The sequence below is a fragment of the Adiantum capillus-veneris genome, chromosome 15, assembly GCF_014529385.1.
Source record: "Adiantum capillus-veneris isolate H3 chromosome 15, ASM1452938v2, whole genome shotgun sequence".
Lineage (NCBI taxonomy): Eukaryota > Viridiplantae > Streptophyta > Polypodiopsida > Polypodiales > Pteridaceae > Adiantum > Adiantum capillus-veneris.
This window is the reverse complement of record NC_140945.1, coordinates 40,045,439-40,051,438: the sequence shown is the minus strand read 5'-3', so window position 1 is coordinate 40,051,438 and position 6,000 is coordinate 40,045,439. Positions and strand designations below refer to the sequence as shown.

At 41.5% G+C, this 6,000-nt stretch overlaps 1 long non-coding RNA gene across 11 annotated transcripts in view; it reads left to right on the top strand.

Moving 5' to 3' along the window:
* The first annotated feature begins 5,023 nt into the window (after positions 1-5,023).
* The window catches only part of LOC147440563 (uncharacterized), a 203,060-nt gene continuing 202,083 nt past the window's right edge, over positions 5,024-6,000 (top strand). For 5 of the 11 annotated variants that reach the window (XR_015190418.1, XR_015190413.1, XR_015190409.1 and 2 more), the window contains exons 1-3: positions 5,024-5,212; positions 5,300-5,415; positions 5,516-5,606. This is a non-coding gene — a long non-coding RNA (uncharacterized LOC147440563). The remainder of the gene's footprint in view (positions 5,213-5,299; positions 5,416-5,515; positions 5,607-6,000) is intronic. The other 6 variants (XR_015190416.1, XR_015190414.1, XR_015190412.1 and 3 more) reach the window with 2 other exon arrangements.

Sequence of the window (6,000 nt, the reverse complement as noted above, 5' to 3'; positions counted from 1 at the left end):
CAAGCTTCTCAACACACACACATGATGGTCTGTGTGTACGATATCGGACTTCCATTTCTGAGGATGCTGCTCGTAAGATCAGTCTAGCACTAGCCCTGAGAGCGAAGGTCGTAGAAGAGATATGTGCAGCAGATGGTGTTAGTGAGGTCTTCAAAGTAGAGACGAAAAGTGAAGATGGTCATGTTGGGATGTACAAAGTTTGTATTAGCAACCAGCCATTGTGCACATGTCCAGACTTCATGGAACGGGTGTCAAAGCAAAAACCATATCTTGCATGTAAACATTTGTATTTTATTTATCTGCGTGTGCTAGGGCTAAGCCAAAATGAGAACATGTTTATCCATCAACCAATCCTGGCAGATGTTGATATCTTCAGGACACTAAGTCGAAGCCGGACTTATCCAGGCATGGATGCATAGCATTTGTCAATACTCACTTTTTCTTAGTATGCTTTAGCTAGACAACTGTACTACTTTCTAATTTTATCTTTGGATGGCCACATTTGGATACATTCATTTGCAGCTATTTTTCATATTTGAGTACTGGTTGTTTATGTGTCAAATCGTGCAAAAAGTAATATAATATTACCACAGTGGCTATAAATTGCCATAGCTTGAGTTATTTTTGTGAAAGCGTCCACTAGCTTCCTAGCACACCTCTCTTTCTTTCACGATGTCCGATGATCTTTAGAGTAAAATCAAGTCTGCGTGGGATGCCATGGAAGCCATTCCAAACGGAGAGGCATTGTATGGAGCCGACTGGTTTAGTCAGGCTCTAAAGGCAACCATCAATGTGTATCGCCTCTATCGATGCTGCAAGGAACTCAATATGCGGAGCTTAATCAATTTGAACGAGACAGGACAATTTTCTTTCTCTTGTTAGGAGGAAATGAAGCAGTAGCTAGGCAACGTGGTGAATCTTAATATGCCAATCGAAGGGAGCACATCAACACCTAAAACCGGGCCTTCCAGAAGATGAACACTTCTTGCTTATGTAATGCAAGTTTAATAAAATGTAACTTTTTTATTATTAATGGGTGTTCTTGTTTTAAGTATCCTTGTCTCTATTGTTTTTGAAACAATTTGTTTAGCTTCCATATCTTTGACTATGTCTCAACACTCTCTCTCTCTCTCTCTCTCTCTCTCTCTCTCTCTCTCTCTCACAGAGAGATAGAGATATGAAAAAGATGAAAGAGTCCACAAGGAGGAAGAGAGAATCTTTTTAGGAATCTGCTCACTTGATTCCTAAAAAGTGCTCGCCAAAAAGTGCTCGCCTAGAAATATCCCCCCTTTGCATAATAGAGATCCTCATTCATTAAAGTGACACACATCCGCTCGATCGTGCAACCTTTCACAATATGAGGACAAAAAAAGTTGTTCCCAAGCACTACAATATAAACACAAGGCCAAAAATCCATGCCAAGATAAAACCTAACTACCAACATAATATTTATATTAACCTTTGGTAGGAAGACCATTGCTTGCTGAAGTTTTTGCAAAACAACAAAAATATTGTTGAATCTTGTGTAAGGAAACCCTTTGTCTTTGGTAGGTCCTTGAGCTTTTGAAAATCCATTGTGCACCTGACTTTGCTTCCTGCCACAAGGTCGATCGGTGGAGTCGGATAGCCACATTATATTTTCAATATGCAAATATTCACCTATGCAAAGTACTATGTTTGTGTCACTAACCTTCTTTGCAAGGGCAACCTTATGAAGCACTCAAAAGAAGTTTTCAGTCACTCCTCCCTTTCTAAGAACATCCTGATGAGATGGTGGATTGCTTATTAACCCTTTGATGTTATGGCAACCTCTGTGCGTCAAAATGTGCCATAAGATTAGAGAAAGTATGTATTACATGCTTAGTGACTTTCTTTTTAATTGATATCACTTAAGGTGCAAGAGGATGGACAAGGTTTTCACGATCCTGAATTGGAGAACTTCCACATGCCTCTTAGATAAAGTTCCTATTAAAAAAACCCAACAAAAAGATATTAAAGCAGAGCATTTCATCTCTTTTGTACCCCAATGGCCAAACTAAAAAATTATCCCTTGCCGTAGTGACCCTCCTTTTGCGAGCTCCGCCTCCAAGGACGAGGGTTGCGATAGAATTAAGGACCTGCTTCCATTTTAGGGCTACTCAACAATGCATGTTTCATGTGCAATGTTGTTTCTTGTAGCTTTGCCATTGACGTATCTTTTCCTTCAATAGTTGTTGTCACTTGATAAAGCTTGCTCTCATAGTGTAAGAACCTTTGATGGAGCTCATGTAAACTACTATTCATTGTTTTGAAAATGGCCTGCGAGAAGTTGTATCTTGCTTATTGCTTGCATTAATAGCCTCTTACAATAGCAAAGGAGCTCTCGATCTCCGTTTTACCGATGTATTGAAGGAATGTTGAAAGGTTGGTAAATGGCGAATACATGCTAAGAGCATGATTATTAAGATAGAAAGAACCTTCCACCCATAGGTCCACATTGGTATGCTCTGTAGTTCGACAATCTCTCATCGAAACAATTGCCCCTTGAGCATTTTGTGGTATCGGCACATAATCCTTTGACAAAAACAAAAGTGTATTCCATCGCATTGAGAGGAACGTGATGATTTTGAAAGATTGATGATATCGTTTAGTGGCTTCCTGCTATAGCTTGGGCCAAAACATAACACAACTAGAGAGGTTTTTAAAGAGAACGAGAAGAATTTATTTAAATTTTGAAAAATGACTTCTTTTTTGGCTAACTCTCACCCACGTTTTGGCTTATGTGGCAAGCGATGAATGTTTTTTGGAGGGAAAATCCAAACTGATTGCTTTTTTGCAAGGACAACAATGATTGATTGGAAAATAGAGTGAGAAAGTGAGTTTTTGTGAGACACATACACATGCACGCGTGCGCACGCGCGCGCACACACACACACACACACACACACACACACACACACACACACACACATAAAATCAATCGGACCCCTTTTTAGAGGGAAACAAGATCATTTTGAACAATTTTTTAAAAAGTGATTTTTTGAGCCCCCAATATCCATGTTTTTGCTTAAGTGGCAAGCGAGCTATTAAGCTCTATCCACCTTCAAGCTAAAAAAGTAGAGAGAGAAAGAGATGACTCTGAATTTAAAGTTTAAGCTTCGGAGCTAAGGGACCTATCTTGGAACTAGAAAAAAAGCCAGTAAGATAAAAAGGGTAGAAGCAGAGGTACATTTATTCACCTTGTCCCCTGCTTTCTATACAAATTAGCCTCTAATTCCATAAAATTAAGAAACCCATGTAAGATCCCACGGTTTCCCAAAGCTTTCTTGCCATACCCATGTTCTACATATCTTGAAAACAACGTGCTCCAAGAGACCTAATCGTAGAGAGGATGCCCAGAGCCTTTGTGCTTTTGTGAGGGAACCGCTTTTGACATACATATCGAGTAAAGCACCAACAAGAACATCTTTCTCCAACAGCCCCTCACTAGAATTCACATCATGGCTTTTCTCACCCATGTCAACGGTCTTGCATTAGGCCTTCAAGGTGCAAGCATACGTGATTGCATCTAGAGAAAGGTCTCCCTTCACATCCAACGAAAACACCACAGATCTTCCTTCCCATAGCCATGTCATACATATCCTACTATCAACGTGTTCCAAGTGAACCTGTTGGATAGAAAGCTCATCAATAGCTTTTTGTGGTTTTGTGAGGACAAGTGATTACAATTAGGGACTTGGAGTCCTGTTGCAACCAACAAAAACAATTCAGAGCTTCCTCGGTCAACCGTTGTTGCCCATATCCTCCTAGAAGAACATTTCAAGAGACTTCATCTGGTGAGAAACCCTTACTTTACATCTGGTTAAAATAACCAGCATTGCCGCAAGCACAACATGTTTCTACAATAGCCCTTGAGTAGCAATGTCATGGTGAAGGCCATGCGTGCTTGATGTGTTCCCTTTGCAAATGGTTAAAACAACCCATAGCTTCCTTGCCACCACAGCCATGTTGGGGCATATCTTGTAATCAACGCGCTCCAAGAGATGACGTCCGAGATATGATGCCCATCAAGAAACTTTCGGGCTTTCATGAGGGTGCCACATTTGGTATGAGCAAAGCACCACCAAAAATGATATTTTTCTCTAGCAACCCGTGACTAGCAATAAAATCATGAATTCTCTAACCCATGTCACTCTCTTTTGGAAGGCCAGAAGCTTTCAAGATGCAAGCATAACCGATTGCATATGAATAGTCAATTTACTTCTAGAACTTCTCATCTCATCTCATATACAGACTGGTAGATACTGGTAAGACATAAAATAAAATGTATTAGCTAGAAGATGCCGCAAAGATTCCCTCTGCCTCATTTCCTTGCCCTCACCTTCTCCTGCCCTCGGGCCTCATCGCCTCAGCCTTGCATCTTTGCTGCCTCCGATCCATCCCCAAAACCTCGACTTCTCCCATCATTTTCCCTCACCAAATCGAACTTGATAAATTCTGTGCCATCTTGTCCTCACTGTTTTGTGCGGTTAACTTCACATGGCTATGGGGGGGGGGGAGAGAGAGAGAGTTCGATAAATTCTGTGCCATCTTGTCCTCACCGTTTTGTGCGGTTAACTTCACATGGCTAGGGGAGAGAGAGAGAGAGAGAGAGAGAGAGAGAGAGAGAGAGAGAGAGAGAGAGAGAGAGACTCCTTCCCTGCTCTCTACACCACGTCTGCGTCATGTGAAGCACATAGGCGTTCAAGGTGAAAGCATAGGCAGTTGCATTTGAGAAAGGCCTTCACTTTCCACCGGCATGTGGTCTGCAACCAATGAGAAGAAGAAGAAGAAGAAGAAGAAGAAGAGAGTTTTAACGTCGTAGGAAACTATCCCAAGAGACCTTGACGATCTAGCCGACGAGGAGTTGAACTCAAGACCTGTTATTCAAGAGGGAAATGGCATAACCAATCTACCACACTTAAGAGAGAGAGAGAGAGAGAGAGAGAGAGAGAGAGAGAGAGAGCATCTACGTAGATTCCATTTGCCAAGTTTCATACTCGAGCACTGCTGCCCGTGTGAAACTGCTGGTACGTCGGACGCGCACCGTCCATAGGAGCTCAGCAGCCTCAGGCCTTCTTCTTATTAGTTCTCACAGCCCGACTTTCCATCTCACCTTAGCTAGAGATGGCCAGAGCCTGCTGGCCTTCTCTGCATAGAAGACAGTGGGAGTTCCCTTCATGATGCACATGAGGTACGCCAAAGTGATACGAAGATTTTATGTTTTATGCAAGCAAGATTGCTTGCCCCTTTGCTAACTGTCAAGACTGGTTTATCGCAGCTTCTTGCTTCTGGTTCATTTTGTGAAGGATATGGGTCAGGGTTCTCCAACCCAAGATCTGGTTGCTAGGGACCTCCATGGCATGGAAATATGGCCATTCAAACATACATATCATGGTAGGTGTAGAGAAATTAAGGCATGGTGATTGTATTGACAATTTATTTAACACAAATTCTAGTTGCCAATTTGGTTTACTCTCTTTGCCGCACATTTCAGGCCATCCTTGCAGACATCTATGAACAACAGGTTGGAATGTTTTTGTCAGTCACGAGAGGCTCATGGCAATGGATGCCGTCGTTTTTCTGAGGTAATGGTTTGTGAGCATGGATAGTTCATACCTTTCCATAGGTAGTTTTTAGGGCTATTTTAGAAGGTATTTTCCCTGAGGACTTTCCATAAGATAGAGATTCACCATATATCAAAATGGTCCTTGATATCACCTCTCGTGGACTCGAGCAACTATTGTTTGTTTTGTTCTAAATTTGCACAGGATTGTGTCAAAATATTATATTGGAAGGTGAAAGCGTTGTTCATAGCCTAGATACTTGGATCCACACCTCTCACACAGGCTTTGAGATGTGATAGGAAAGCCTCACACCTCCTTGCTTACATTGAAAATAGAGATATCTATATATACTTTAAGAGAGATAACTATGCAATTTAGAGCCAGAGATAGAGGAGCATTACATATGTTGGTGCCC